We start from the raw sequence: 14,816 nt of genomic DNA on the forward strand, positions 1-14,816 counted from the left end.
TATCCGTTGAATATAAGCGGAAGCTTTTGAAATAAACTATTATTATATTAAAAATTCGGGATTTAAATACCCGTTTGATATTTCAAATACCTGTCTTTTGAAAATATAATTCTTTATATTATTCTAAAAATATCTGAGCCATCAGATCACCTCTAATGACTATGTCTCCAATCTTCTATTAGTCTTGTCTGTCAGTTCTATTATTTACAGTTTCCCTGAAAGGTGGGGGAAAAATACGTCAGCACACTGCCGGTGAATGATGCTGACTCAAATACCATTGTGAATATCAATAATAATACCTTTGTGACAACACTCATTAGGCACTCAACTCAATTGGGATAAAATAACCCTAAGTACTTATACAATTAATTATATACACAATATCATTTATCTGAACAGTTCCGTAGACTTCCAGAGGCATGTTTGATGATATGCATGGCCTCGGGGAAACTCCGAGTCATCATATATGTATGGATCCAGATACATGTATACTCTTAATCCGAGTATGCCCGTTTCTTATTATTGTAACACAAGGTTTTAAGGATTCGTAAATTTTATGCAAATAGTTCAGACTCTAAAAGAGTTGTAAAAGTTTAGGGCATATTCACCTTTTGATTGTAATCAGTTTCTGACACTGATTCCTGTATATGATCAGTTTCGGTTACTGACCCCTGTCTGTAATGATTTTCTGTTACTGATTCCTATCTCTGTTTTCTGATTGATTAATTGACTGATTGATTGTTATCTCGGACCTATAGTACGAGAATAACTTTTGTATAAATATCTAGATCAACGATCTAGCTTCAGACCCATAGTCTGTTTTGTATAGCTTTAATCTTGACAAATCATTTGCTTGTTTATCAATTATATGTCAGGTTTCTTCTTCAGGAAGAAACATTACTTTAACTATAATACGTGTGAATAAATAGTATATTTCTTAATCATTAAGAAATATATTTTAATGATACCCTTTGCATGTAAATGATAACGTTTTTTTAATCACGAAGAAACAATTATTAACTATAACCTTTGCTTATAAAAACTTATATTATATTTAACAGTGATCAAGGTTCGGGCTATACCCTCGACTATGGTCTAAGCTATTATAATAACAATAAAATACTAACTTAATTCGAACCCCTACCTCACACGGGTATTTGGAGTTAAATGCATGATCGAGCGGCACTTCTACTCTATATCGCATACTAGAGCTTAGATCGTCAGATCTTGGCACGTTCCACGAGATTGACACGCTTCCCGAGGTAAACGTATGAAAGTGGAATATTTCGGTGTGAGTTATGAAGTGCCATGGACCCTCCTATTTATAGCTGAAATCTTGCAACTTTGCGTCGCTCGAAGGTTCGTTTGCGTCGCGCGAAATGTCTACATTTCACTGAGTCATCAGGCGCCCTGCCACGTGTCACCACATGTCATGCATGCAGAAGTGCTACTTTGCGTCGCGCGAAGAATTTTGATCCTGTTACTTCGCATCGTGCGAAGCTACTCAAAGTCGGTTTAACTATTTTGTCTTTCGCATAGCGCGAAGATTCTGAAGTCTAATCCTTCGCGTCGTGCGAAGGATGAATTATATATTTTTCATTTCCAATCCTTGTACTATCCAAAAATACTAAAGCAGCTCGCGACGATGCGAGCGTGCGAAGTGCAAAGTGCGCCATCAAAACGCCACATTACGCTCATCGCCCGAGTTTGAGTCCGTGCGCGTCGGGTGCTTCACACCTTCCGCTAGGACTATGGAAAGTGGTTAGCCACATTAGAACATTATTATGGAAACTTGCTTACTTATTAAGAGCTTCCATTTATTTTCATATTTCCATGTGGGATGAAAGTTCCCTTTCTTATTTATACCCATGTAGAATGCTTCCACTTTCTTCCATCTTTCCATGTGGGATGGAATTTTCTCATTTTCTTAAGATAAGATGCTTATTTTTCTTATCTTATTTTTCTCGTTACTTGTATTTGAGATTATTTTTAATCCTTCAACTTTTAAAGTTGACATATTTGGTCCAAAATAAATATGGGTTTTTCCTAGATGTTATAAGTAATGGGTAGGTTGATCTCGAAACAACAGTCCACCTTTTTAGCCAAAAAAAGTAATCTATGGTTGGAAATGTAAGTTAAACCAAATATCTCAAATGGCTGATCTCAACTTGTGCTACCACGTGACAAGGAGAATAAAGTTGGATCTAGCCATCTTATATGGCTGATCCAGTCACCATATACTTACATGTTGCTACTTACGTGGATTGCCACTAGGAGAGAGGAATCCAATCCAGCCATCTGAGATGGCTGGACACCTAAATACCATTTGCTTCATTGTCAGATACCTTAAAACCCATTTTTTATATTAAACCTATTATTTTAGAAAAAAAATCGAGCCAGACCTGAGCCAATCGAGCTCAGGCTCTTTTCATTTATACCCTTAGTACTGATAGAAATGGCCCCGAGCTAAGAAAAAAATATCAAAATGCGTACACCCACTTTGTATGATGACCAGTGGCGACAAATAGGAAAGGCAACAATGACAACAAAAGTTATAGTATGGCGATGATGATGGATTTGGTGATGGCGGAGACAATGGTTGCAGCGATGGCGATGGTGTTGCGACAAGTATGGGGTGGCAACTGTTGGTGGCCACGGGTGGTTTGCGCACTTGGATAAGCTTTTAAGTTAACAAAATTAGGAGTTGCATCAATGCGTGATTACTCGCGGTGGTTGAGCTGTAATAACCACAAAAGCTAAGGAGGGTGATGAAAATTCAGAAAGTGATTCAGATAGTGATTTCAACTATGAAGATGGTGACACAAATGATGTAGATGTAGATATGAGGGATTTTAGATTGCATACTGATTTTGAAGTTGACCAGCAGGATGCAATTGGTAGTTCAGAGAGGGTTTGGACATTGAAATGGATGATGTTATGTTGGATAATGATAGGTTGTATATAAAAAAACAAGGAGATGAGAGGGACATGGATTCTCTTTTCCATGTGGGGCAAGTTTTTGGTACAAAAGCAGAGGTGAAGGCTATGATCAAGGCACATGCAGTTGAAACAAGAAGACAAATTAGGATAAGAAAAGATGATTTGATAAGGGTGAGGGCAGTGTGTGAAGGGGATATGGAAGATGGGTCTCACAGGCAGGGGGTTGGATCTAGCACTGCTAATAAAGATCAGGGACCAGACCAGAAAAATATTGGGGGTAGGGGAAAAAGGAAAGATCCACTTGCTAGTAAATGCCCTTGGGTACTGTTGCTGTCATACCAAAAGACAAGTTCATGGAAAATTACAAGGTTGGTAACTGAACATAAATGCCTTCAATCTAGGCAAATTTATGCTTGCACAGCCGGGTTCCTCTCAAACCAATTAATTACTGATCTTCAAGATGACCCCAAGCTGAAAGTTAAATCTATCAAAGAAAGGTTTCAAAGAAGGTTTGAAGTTGGTGTTTCTGACATGAAAGCTTACAGGGCAAAGATGTTTGCCAAGGAACATATCAATGGAAATTTCAAAAGCCAATATGGGTTATTGAGGGATTATATTGAAGAGTTGAAGAGGACTAATCCAGATACAACAGTAAAGCTTGAATTAGAAGGATGCATAGATCCAACATCTGAGACAAGACAATTCAAGAGGATATATGTTTGCTTGGGGTCTTTGAAAAAGGGTTTTAAAGCAATAGGAAGGGATCTCTTGGGACTGGATGGGGCTTTCCTTAAAAGTGCTTGGCCTGGTCAACTTTTAACAGCAGTTGGTCTAGATCCAAACAATGGATACTACCCTGTTGCATATGCTGTTGTTGAAGCTGAAACAATGAACTCTTGGGAATGGCTCTTGGAATGCCTTGGTGATGACTTGGATTTGAACAACAGATCTAAGTTTACCTTTATGAGTGACACGCAAAAGGTTAGTACTTTTGTTTATGTACTTTGGTAATTTATTTAACCATTAGTAGATTAGTGCTTTAGTAATGATTTGTTGTATGTACAGGGTCTTATACAAGCAGTGGATAAGTTGTTTCCTTCTGCAGAGCATAGGTTTTGTGTTAGGCACATCACAGATAACATGAGAAATATATTCGAAGGCAAGATTTACAGGGATGCTCTTTGGAAGCTGGCCACATGTACAACACCTACACATTATGAGAGAGAGATGAACAACCTAAAAAATTTAAACAAAAGGGCACATCTTTGGGTATCTAAGATCCCACCAGAAACATAGTCAAGGTCACACTTTACTGGTAAATTCCAATTTTTGTCCTTTATAGTCAAGATTTACAGGGATGCTCTTTGGAAGCTGGCCACATGTACAACACCTACACATAAGTTTTGTGTTAGGCACATCACAGATAACATAAAAGGAGGGAGCGACCATATCGTGACACATACGATTTTAGGGGTTTCGTTTATTTATATATATATTATAGATTATAAATATAAATTAATTACATTTAAAATAATTACAACAAATAAAAACTATGTATTTTCTCACGCTATTATTATCTTACTATTACTAGACCATATAATTAAGATAATTAAATTTTCTTCTACTAACTTTTAATGTGTTAAATTTTATAAAATGACGAATATACCGTCGACACATGCTTATTTTTATCTGCGTTTTGATTTAATTTACTTAAAACCAAGCCGGGTCAAATTTTATTAAACATTACAATAAAAATTTGACCCGGCTCAATTTTAAACAAAATTTATGCCGGCACGCAAATGAAAATAAGCACGTCTCAATGGTACATTTGGAATTTCATAAAACTTTACATTCAAAAGTTATAAAATTAAAACCAAATATGAGTAAATTTAATTTTAATAATATAATATAATATAATATATAAATAAAAATAAAATGTCAAGTAGGTCGTGAAAGACGAGTTTTGTGGCCAAACTGGTTGTGAAAAGCGAGTTTGATGTCAAACTAGCTGTCAAATACGAGTTCAAGGCAAACCATGTAGTTGAAAACGAGTTTAAGACAAAACATTTCTTCAATTTCAAAATGGTCCTAGACAACAAGTTTATAAAGGACATTGATTAAATCTTCCAAAAAGAAGGGACAAAATGGGATTCTCACTCTTTAAACGAGACATTTTGGAAATTTTCACGTTTTTTTGCCATTGTGAGACTAGCTAACTTGGTAAGCATGCTAGCCTCTTAGATAGGAGGTCTTGAGTTGAATGCCAAGCAAGAGGAAACTTTTTGTTTATTTTAGGAGGAAGTGGATAGACGTAACATTTGTTGTTAAGAAAAACTATATATTAATTACTTTTCACCCATAATAATAATAATTCGATGCGTCGGTCTAAAATATAAGTCCCAACAACGGCCAACGCAGAGGAGAGTGGGGGTGGGCCCCCTCTTTCTCCATCTCTCACACACACATTATTATATATGTATGTAAAGGGTTTAAATAAGAATAAAAAGTTTCTTAGAAATTGTAAGAACCAATAGATTTTGACATTTGGCATTAAAACATATGTTAAAAGAATAATTTTAGAAAACTATGTCGGTTATAATGGTGAAAGAGTAATTCTAAGAAACTATTTCGGTTTTTGGTAACTTCTAATCTCATCCATTAGATGAGTTAATCTAATGGTTAAGACTTATTCTTACCATTCCTAGAAAACAATGTATTCTTACAATAACCCCACCCTATATATATATATATATAGAAACAAGATCAAATACATTTTATTCTTAACATGAGAATAGTGAGAACCAATTTGCTGTTATCATTAGGTTTATTTTTATAGGTATTTGATGTTTTTTTTGTTCATATTTGCTAATTTTCGATCTTGAGACGTTATAAGTATTTGCTTATATATATTTTGTTGTTATTATTAGATTTTTTCTTTTGCTGTTATAAGTATTTGCTAGTATATGCTGTTACTATTTTGTTCTTGATTTTGATTCTTTTGTTATAACTTTTTAGGTTTTTTTCTTTGTTGTTATAAATCATTATTTATGTAGATTGGTATTGTTTCTTACTTTCTTGTTTTTTTTAGAAATTGGTATTATTTCCTACGTTCTCATTCTAAGATTAAAATGTACATGAACCTTCCCCTATATATATATATATATATATATATATATATATATATATATATATATATATATATATATAGTGGGGCGCCCAAGGGGCTTTAAACCATAGCGGGGCAGGCTTCGAAGCCTCGTGTCCATGAGGTGGCACGATGGAGGGGCTTCGGTGCCCCCAACCATAGTGGATAGCCTTAGGGTGAGAGGGTGTGGTGGGGTGGGGGGGGGTAGAGAGGTTTGATACTAGACTGTCGTTATCTAGTTAAAAGTATTAGAATTAGTGTTCCTAATCACCTAAGCAAGCTAGGGTAAGTAGGGTGTCGAACCACGAGGGGTATGTGGTCAGAGTAATGCGAAACTGATTCCTAACATTATGAAGTCAACTATAACAGTGCTGATCACACTAGCAATTGATTTGGTTATAATATCAAACAAACAACTTAAGCAAGATTCAAACAATAAACAATACAAATCACACCCGGGAATCCAAGTAAGCAATTGACAGTATTCTCATGCAACCTAACAGATTAATTATCCTAAGTCAACTATAGATGGATTAACGAGCTAAACCGTAAGCATCCACAATCGCTAACACACGGCACTGATTATCAAACGGTCCCTACCAGTGTGACTCTACTAAGGGCAATTGCATGCTTTCTTGTAATTAACTAGTCAACTCAACCCTACGAGCAATTATTATAGCAACCGACAAACTAATCGTTCTGATCGACAAAACCTAAACCGACTGAATGCGCTGACATACTAAACATCAATACTCATAGATTAACCAAAAGATAACTACATTTAGTTGTCCTAGTACGTGAGAAAATAACTGAAAGATTACAAACTGTACATCCCGGGTATGACTCGAAAGGATTAGCCGCGATTCGTCATCTCTCGGTCTTCAATCTTGATGTTATAGATCATGTAGGTGAAGTAGAGATGATTGGAATTGATGGTTTTCTCCTTTTCTGCTCTCAAAATGGTTTTGGTAACTGCCTCCAGAGACCCCCTCTTCTCAAACACTAACTTTTCCTTATATAGGGTTTTTGTTTATTTAAAAGCTAATGCCGTGGTTTTATTTTGGCTCAGCATGTGATACTCTAGTTTCAACAAATGGTACTCTAGTTAGCAAATTGTACTCTAACTTTAGAGTATGATACTCTAATTCAACAAACCATACTTTAAAAACTTCTGATTGTACGCTCCTTTATGCTCAGCATATAATATTCTATTTTCAGCAAATGATATGCTAAACCAACTTTTACCCAGATTCTCTAGTTTTGATCATACACTATCAAACATCATCCCGGGTCTTCATTCCGTACTCGTACAGGTCCATATTAACTGCTTTAATCACATGTGACCTGAAATATAACAAACACGTATGAAGTACCAAAGTTCATGAAATAAACAACTAAAACAAGTAAAATAAACACATGAACTATGTACAAATTGACCGAACATCAAGGTTATGGAACCAAGTGGGGACCACACTTCTGTAGGTTCAGAGCCCTCATTCCCCCTCTATCATTTCGGGTTGATATGAGTTCATTTATATATTATATTAGATATAAATATTTAAATGAACCATTTATTAAAGAAAAACAAATAAAAGCAATTGATAAATATCGGGAAAAAAGTTTACTAATTTATACTTTTAATGAAGAGTATGGATTCAAATACTTTATTTAACAGCAATGCTTACTTCTTTTATTTACATAATTCCACCCCTTGCTTGGGTTTAAACCCAAGACTGACTAAGAGCCAAGAACCTATACCAAGTGGGCTAACCCTACATTGACAACTTAATTTGCGTGCTTCTTTTGCTAATTACAAAACTAATTTGCAACAACAACAACAATAATAATAATCTCATGGATTGGATCGGATCGGATCCGAAATCAAAGAAAGCCCACCCACGTAACCTAACCTAACCTAACAATAATAACTGTGAATGTTGAAACCCTAAAACCCATTTTCTTTCGCACATATCAAATATGGAGGCGGAGAAACGGTTGAAGAAGGATGATGATGGAGGAGATGGCGACCCGAGAAGAGTTTCGGCAATAGCGGTTGTTGCAAGCAGAGTTCCAAAATCCCAAGTAGCACGTTGCAGGGGGGTGTGCAGAGCATGGAGACGGGCTCTATCGACAGCTAAGTTTAACCGGGATCACCTCCGGAACTGCCCATTAACCATCGACAACTATCAAGTTGCCGTAAGTGGATGCGATCTGGTCAAGACGTTTTCCTTCAACGAAGCCATCCCACCACCCGATTCCAATTCCGATTCCGATTCCGATTCCGATAGCTTACCCGAGTTATGTGTTATAGCAAGCTTGGATGGATTGGTGCTCGCAACCTTTGCAAATGAGGGTCATGGTACGTTCATATTTGTGAATCCAGTCATGCACAAGGTCGCGTATTCCGGAGCTGACCACCCTGGTTGTTTCATGTTTTCTCTTTACGATCCTGTCGGTCTCTACTATTCTGATGATGATAATGATTACAATGTTGTATGTTTTAGTCGTTATTTTGGTACCGGTCCTTGGCTAGCTTTTGTCTATTCTCGCAACCAAGATTATTGGAAATACATTGACCCCCCCCTCTTCAGTGACACTCAAGACCCACTCTTCTCCCCCTTTGACAACATCAATGTGCGGTCTCCTGCTTGCATTTGGGCTTCCCCTGTTTCCTGGGGCCGAGGCCTTTATTTCCAAGCCTATACTCAGGAACGCCCTATCCGGATTATACGTTTTGATACCAACACCCAACTGTTTAAGGAAATTCCGCCCCCTCCTCTTCGGTTTCATGAAAATGAAAGCCAAGAGACTTTCTTTGCTGCAACTTTACTTGTTCTTGATGGAAGCCTTCACCTGAATGTATCCTATACAGTAGGTGATGATGGTTTGGACCGTCGGGCAGAAATGTGGAAGATGAACAAGGATGGTGATGATCACTGGGTGAAGCTCGTGGACCGCTGTCCGGCGCCTCCGCGCCGTGTATGCACAGGTTCTAACGGCGATTGGCTTGCAGTTTTGGACGAGCTTGATAATTCGTTTAAAAAAGTGCACACGGAGGACTTCAAAGCACATTATCGCCATCTTTTGCCTCCATCTCTCAAGTATCAATATAGTAGAGTGATATTTACCCCGACTTTTGTGGATCCCTGTATGCAAGAAAAGAGATCGAGTCATTGGTGGTGAACTGTTTCCTTTCCTTTCCTTGTTTTCGTTCGTTTGTTGTTTTATCAATCTTTACCTAATCATGCTTGCTTCTTATTTATTATGGACATCACTCTGCTGTAATTTTGCATTATTAAATTAAAGCTTGGTCAATGGTTTCTTATCATGGCTGATTGATACCGAACCAAACGGGATATTTGTTCATTTATATTGTTGGGTTCTTACACCAAGCTACCTACCTAGTGCTTGTATGCTAAACCATACCCATTAGTTCTGCAGCATTTTGATTTTTTGATGATGCTGTTCCGAATGCTGCACAGAAGAGGGCGACCTTCTTCAAAAGTTTCTTATACTTATGCAAAATTAATGAAACGCAAAAACACTTTATATTTTTGTTTTGAGAGATCAGGAAAGATTGTTTCTGCTTGTATGACTAAACCATGATATCCGTCCATATTCTGTTTGTTTTAGGCAAAACATATCATGATCAGTAAAATAGGTAAAACACAACATGACACGTGTATTCTTAAACAAACACTAGCATGGGCATGTACAATAAACAGGTTACACGCCACGCCACGCCATGTTTAACCCATTTAACCAAATCAAAGATGATAATCATTTCGGTACCATAAATAACACAACACAATCCGTTTAAAACACACCCTCACATTATGACCTTTTTTCTTTTGTTACAAATATACATACAATAATCAAACTTCAAAATCATCACGTGATGAGTTAACATGAAATGAAAATTAATCGGCTGAAAACTAGTCACTAATGTATATTGTTCATCAACTGGATTCCAACAGATATGAATCAAATCCACTGCTTCAAGAAACAAGCATCCATGTACAGTTTGACTTTTAGTCAAACTCTTGTTAATATATATGTATGCCACTATATCCAATGGCTAAAAATAAAACCACGAATTCAAGTGATTACTTTTATTCTTTTCTTGTAGCGCGTAGCCGAGACCAATAACCTGCAAATTCTATGACAAAAGCCTTCTTTTCTTCCTCATGCATGCTTTCGTTGGCACATGAGCTCAATATCTAGAAGCTTCCACAAAGGAGCTAAATTACCATACGAGCAGTGCCTTTTTACATAACCGAGTTCCATGGCCCTGCACTCGGCCCCCATCTTGGTGCAAGCAGTTGTAGGGCCCACGAATGCATTGAATAACACACATGCCATATACCAAATTCTTGCTTCTTTAAACCGATAGTGTTTTCGTTTTTTAGCTTCTGATGAAACGTCCTCCTCATGAACGTACGTACCATTAGTGGGTCGGGTTGAAAATTAGCCCAGGCTTCAGCAAGTTTTTCGGATAGTCTTATCAAAAAGATGGAATCTTGAAGATGGGTCTTGTGAAATGATATCGGGTATGGTTAGAGATAGAGACTGGAAACATTCGGGGTTGTTTTCTTTATCGATAAAGATCTTTGAACCAAAAGTTTGACAAACACTCTTGACCAAGAAGATCGCATGTTTGGTACACCACACGAGCATCCGGGTGATTCCATATGCAATCAATTACCTGCATTAAGAGAAACGATTTTGACAGTCAAGCAGAGCTGGCAAAACTGCCACATCGGGTAGCCCGTCAAAGCAGGTCAGGCTGCAGGTGTCTTTTCTTTCTAAAGTTTGTTTTTTATTCATGATCTTATAGATATGCTGATTTTTTATTAACTTATGTATAGATGGAAACAGCTAGCTTCAACACTGGAACTAGATACTATATTATGGCAGTAACTCCAACAAGGCTCTATTCTTTTACGGGTATCGGATCTCCAGAGGTAATTTATTTGTCATTATGGCTCATGCTATTCTTCTTTACTGGTATTGTTGATTGCATAATTTAAATATTTTGTATTTTCAACTTAGGCTGTCTTTGCCAGTTATGTAGACCGCGCAGTGCAATTTTTATGGAGCTTCCTGGAGATATTCCAAATAGGCAAGTGCTTTATATACTTCATAGTTTTTATATTGAAGTATATATTAATAGTTAATAAATTATCTTTTAGTGAGCTGCATTAAACAAAGAAGAGCAGTGCATTTTGCTTGGCTTTCTGGAGCTGGTATCTATCATGGTGGTCTGAATTTTGGGGCACAAAACAGGTCCAGAGTTAGTTAAATTATTCTTTATGATTATCTGATTATTCATTTATATGAAATTATCCAATAAAATTGTTTTGTTGAGATCATAAGATCGTCAAACGGGGCTGTGAGTTTTGTGGAGAATAAAGCTCTTTTGGATTATTCAAAATTAGGTGATGGCGGTGAAGTGGTTAAACCTAGTTCTATTGCACTCTCAGAGTTTCACTTATTGCTTCTAATTGGAAACAGAGTGAAGGTGCAAATGAATACTTGCCTCTAATATTAAACATTTTGCAATTTATATTTTACATCCCATTAATATCTGCATCATTTAGGTTGTAAATAGAATCAGTGAGCAAATTGTGGAAGAGCTTTATTTTGACCAAACATCTGAGTCGGCATCAAAGGGGATAATTGGCTTATCCATTGATGCATCTGCTGGCTTGTTATTTTCTGATCCTTACCAGAGAGACCAAGTATATTTATTTAGAACAGGTGCTGCCAGTTATTTTCTTGTTAATGTTTATAATATTATATAGTTTATACTGATTTACAGTATTATTGGCTCAAGTGGTTTGTGTATTGCAGGCTGAAACTGCCTTTTCAGCAGGGGACTTCTTTAAAGCAGCATCTTTCTTTGCTAAAGTGAGTGATTATTTTTATTATTATTATTTTTTCTTTTTGATTTTTTCTTACTTCATGTTTTAGTTAAACAAGTAACTTTTGCAGATTAACTATGCATTATCATTTGAAGAAATCACATTGAAGTTTATAAGGCATAGGTGAACAGGTATATACAGTTCTGTTTCATTCTATGAGATTTTATATAATTACGTTAATGCCATCTGCATGACGAACACGCTTCGATAATTTTTTATTGTTTCTTGAAGGATGCGCTAAGGACGTTTTTATTACGGAAGCTTGATAATATTGAGAAAGATGATAAATTTCAAATAATGATGATATCTACATGGGCCACTGAACTGTACCTTGACAAGGTTTATATTAATTTGTTTTATAATTCTTCAATTGCATATTTTCATTTATATATTATTTCAGATCAATAGATTACTGCTGGAAGACGACTCACATGAGAAGCGTAATTCAGAATACCAATCAATTCTTATGGAATTTCGTGCTTTTCTTAGTGACTGTAAAGATGTGTTGGATGAAGCAACTACAATTAAGATACTTGAAAGGTTCGTATCATTTAGTTATTATCATTATTATTAATTTATTTTGCAGTTTGTATAATTCGTGTGTTGATGTATGTTGCAGCTATGGTAGAGTTGATGAATTGGTATATTTTGCTAGTCTAATGGAACAACATGAGATTGTCATTCATCATTACATTCAGGTTTAAAAAAAAAACTGACTTCATAGTTACTTTCGGGGTTGATTAAAAATGCAGAGTTTTAAACTTCATATTGAGCCAAGAATTAGGCCTGTAAACCAATTGAACGAACATGACTGGGAATGTTAATATTTGTCTGTTTAACTTTAATCGAACAAAAGATCGAACACGGACAGTTAAACGTATGCAGTTTTCTTGGTCATGTTCGTTCATTAACAATATAAATGAACTAACATAGCTGAAAATAGATCATTAGGTTTAAAGGTTTAATAATAAAACTAGACTTAACTGTAAGGATGAGAAACAATGAGAAACAATTCAAAGAAAGGTTTGTTACAAATCTGTTGTTTTATTTGCTTGTGCGGATACAAATATGCTGTTTTATTTGCTTGTGTGAAGTTACTAACTAGATAACATGCAGCAACGCAAGGTTCAATAACTACACAATAATTGATTTACATTACCAACCTCTCGATAGCGCATGGAATATAGTGAAGGAGCAAATCAAATTTCTCAAGGAGTCTGGGAGTAAATTTCTCGTATATTCATGTGAACTAGGAGTGTCGTTTGAGTCTTTTGGTCGGGGTGTTTATGGTATATAGTGATGGAGACACTAGAGTTTATTACGGGTGCCGGTGGTTGTTTTCACGGAAGACCCGCCATTAAAGAAATGGTATGGAATTAACTACCATATATGTATTTGTCAGATTTCTCTAATGTGTAGCTTATGGATTGTTGTAGGTTGAAATCGAGGTTGCACAAGATAACAAACTCAAAATTATTAAAGGTGTTCCAGAAAATGATGGACGTGTAAAAATCAGACTGAGAGATTGATGAAATGTATTAAGTCTTTAGTTATTATAATTATTATTATTATTATGGCATGTTAATTAACCACTAAACAAAGGATGTGTGAAAGTTGAATTGAGAAGTTGGCGACATGGATTAAGTGTGTAGTCCTTTTTTATTATCATTTATGGCATGTTAAGTTGATGAAATCATCAATTACCAAAGCCAGCGGCCGGATATAATGACACGAAAATGTAGCGAATGATCGTACATGCCCTTTTGTGACAACCAACAGGTGCTAGTGAATATTCCTACTGTTGAGTGAACGTTCATGTTCATGGGTGTTTGGATGTGTTTAACTCTTATGTGAACACTCTCGGTGTTGAGTGAACATTCATGCTTTTGAATGAACATTAATAAGATTTGTAAACCAAGGACCCATTGCATTAGATGCTCTAGTTTGTTCTTAAACCATATGTTGACATTGTTCACCCACATACATGAATGTTCACTCCATAGCAAGAGTGTTCACATAAGAGTTATACACATCCATCCAAACATCCATGCATACATGAATGTTCACTCAACAATAGGAATGCTCACTCAACAACAGGAATGCTCAATCAACAATGTTCACTCATTAGTAGGAACGTTCGTAAACCCTTCCAAACACCCATTTTAGTGAATTAGTCTTTATAAAGGCATGCAACCATTTGTAATTAGAGGCTTGTATTACTCCAAGATTTACTCCTTCCATATTGTAATTAGTCTTTATAAAGGCATGTAACCATTTGTAATTGACATCAAGAATTATTATATTACACCACCTTTATAATTTACTCCTGGGTTTTTCAAGATTCTCTCCAATTTGATCTTAATTCCACTTTTAGGGTTTCAATTTCAAGAAACTAGGTCTTTAATTCATCCCAATTTGTTCAAGTTTTGATTTTTACAAATACCCAGATCAGAATTGTATGCATATGCATGGACGCATGGTATGGTATCTAAATACTTGTGTTTGATCAAGATCCATTGAGAATTTGTGTCTTTAGTGGTAAAGGTTTATGCTTTTTAACCTAATTTGTGTTTTTGTGCTACCAATGTAGATGTATTTATTGGAAGATAATTAAGATATTTTAAGTCATCAAGTATTTTAGTATTATTATTATTTTGTGTAGTATATGTCTATCTAGGGCAGTAAACGAACCGGACGTCTGACAAACTGTTTGGCGGGAACTGGGAAGTTCGTTTATGTTTGTTTGTTTGATAATGAGCAGACATGAACAGAGGTCGTGTTCGTTCAATTGTGTTTGTGAGCGTTCG

The 14,816-nt window shown here is 36.0% G+C and overlaps 2 pseudogenes; one reads left to right on the forward strand and one right to left on the reverse strand.

The window, feature by feature from the left end:
- The window catches only part of LOC143578075 (vacuolar sorting protein 18-like), a 62,503-nt pseudogene that overhangs the window by 37,054 nt on the left and 10,633 nt on the right, over window positions 1–14,816 (reverse strand).
- On the forward strand, window positions 10,777–13,538 carry LOC143578034 (vacuolar sorting protein 18-like; annotated as a pseudogene).

The sequence above is a fragment of the Bidens hawaiensis genome, unplaced genomic scaffold (genome assembly GCF_021521415.1).
Source record: "Bidens hawaiensis isolate Kalapana, Puna unplaced genomic scaffold, B.hawaiensis_p1.1 tig00001461_1, whole genome shotgun sequence".
Classification (NCBI taxonomy): domain Eukaryota; kingdom Viridiplantae; phylum Streptophyta; class Magnoliopsida; order Asterales; family Asteraceae; genus Bidens; species Bidens hawaiensis.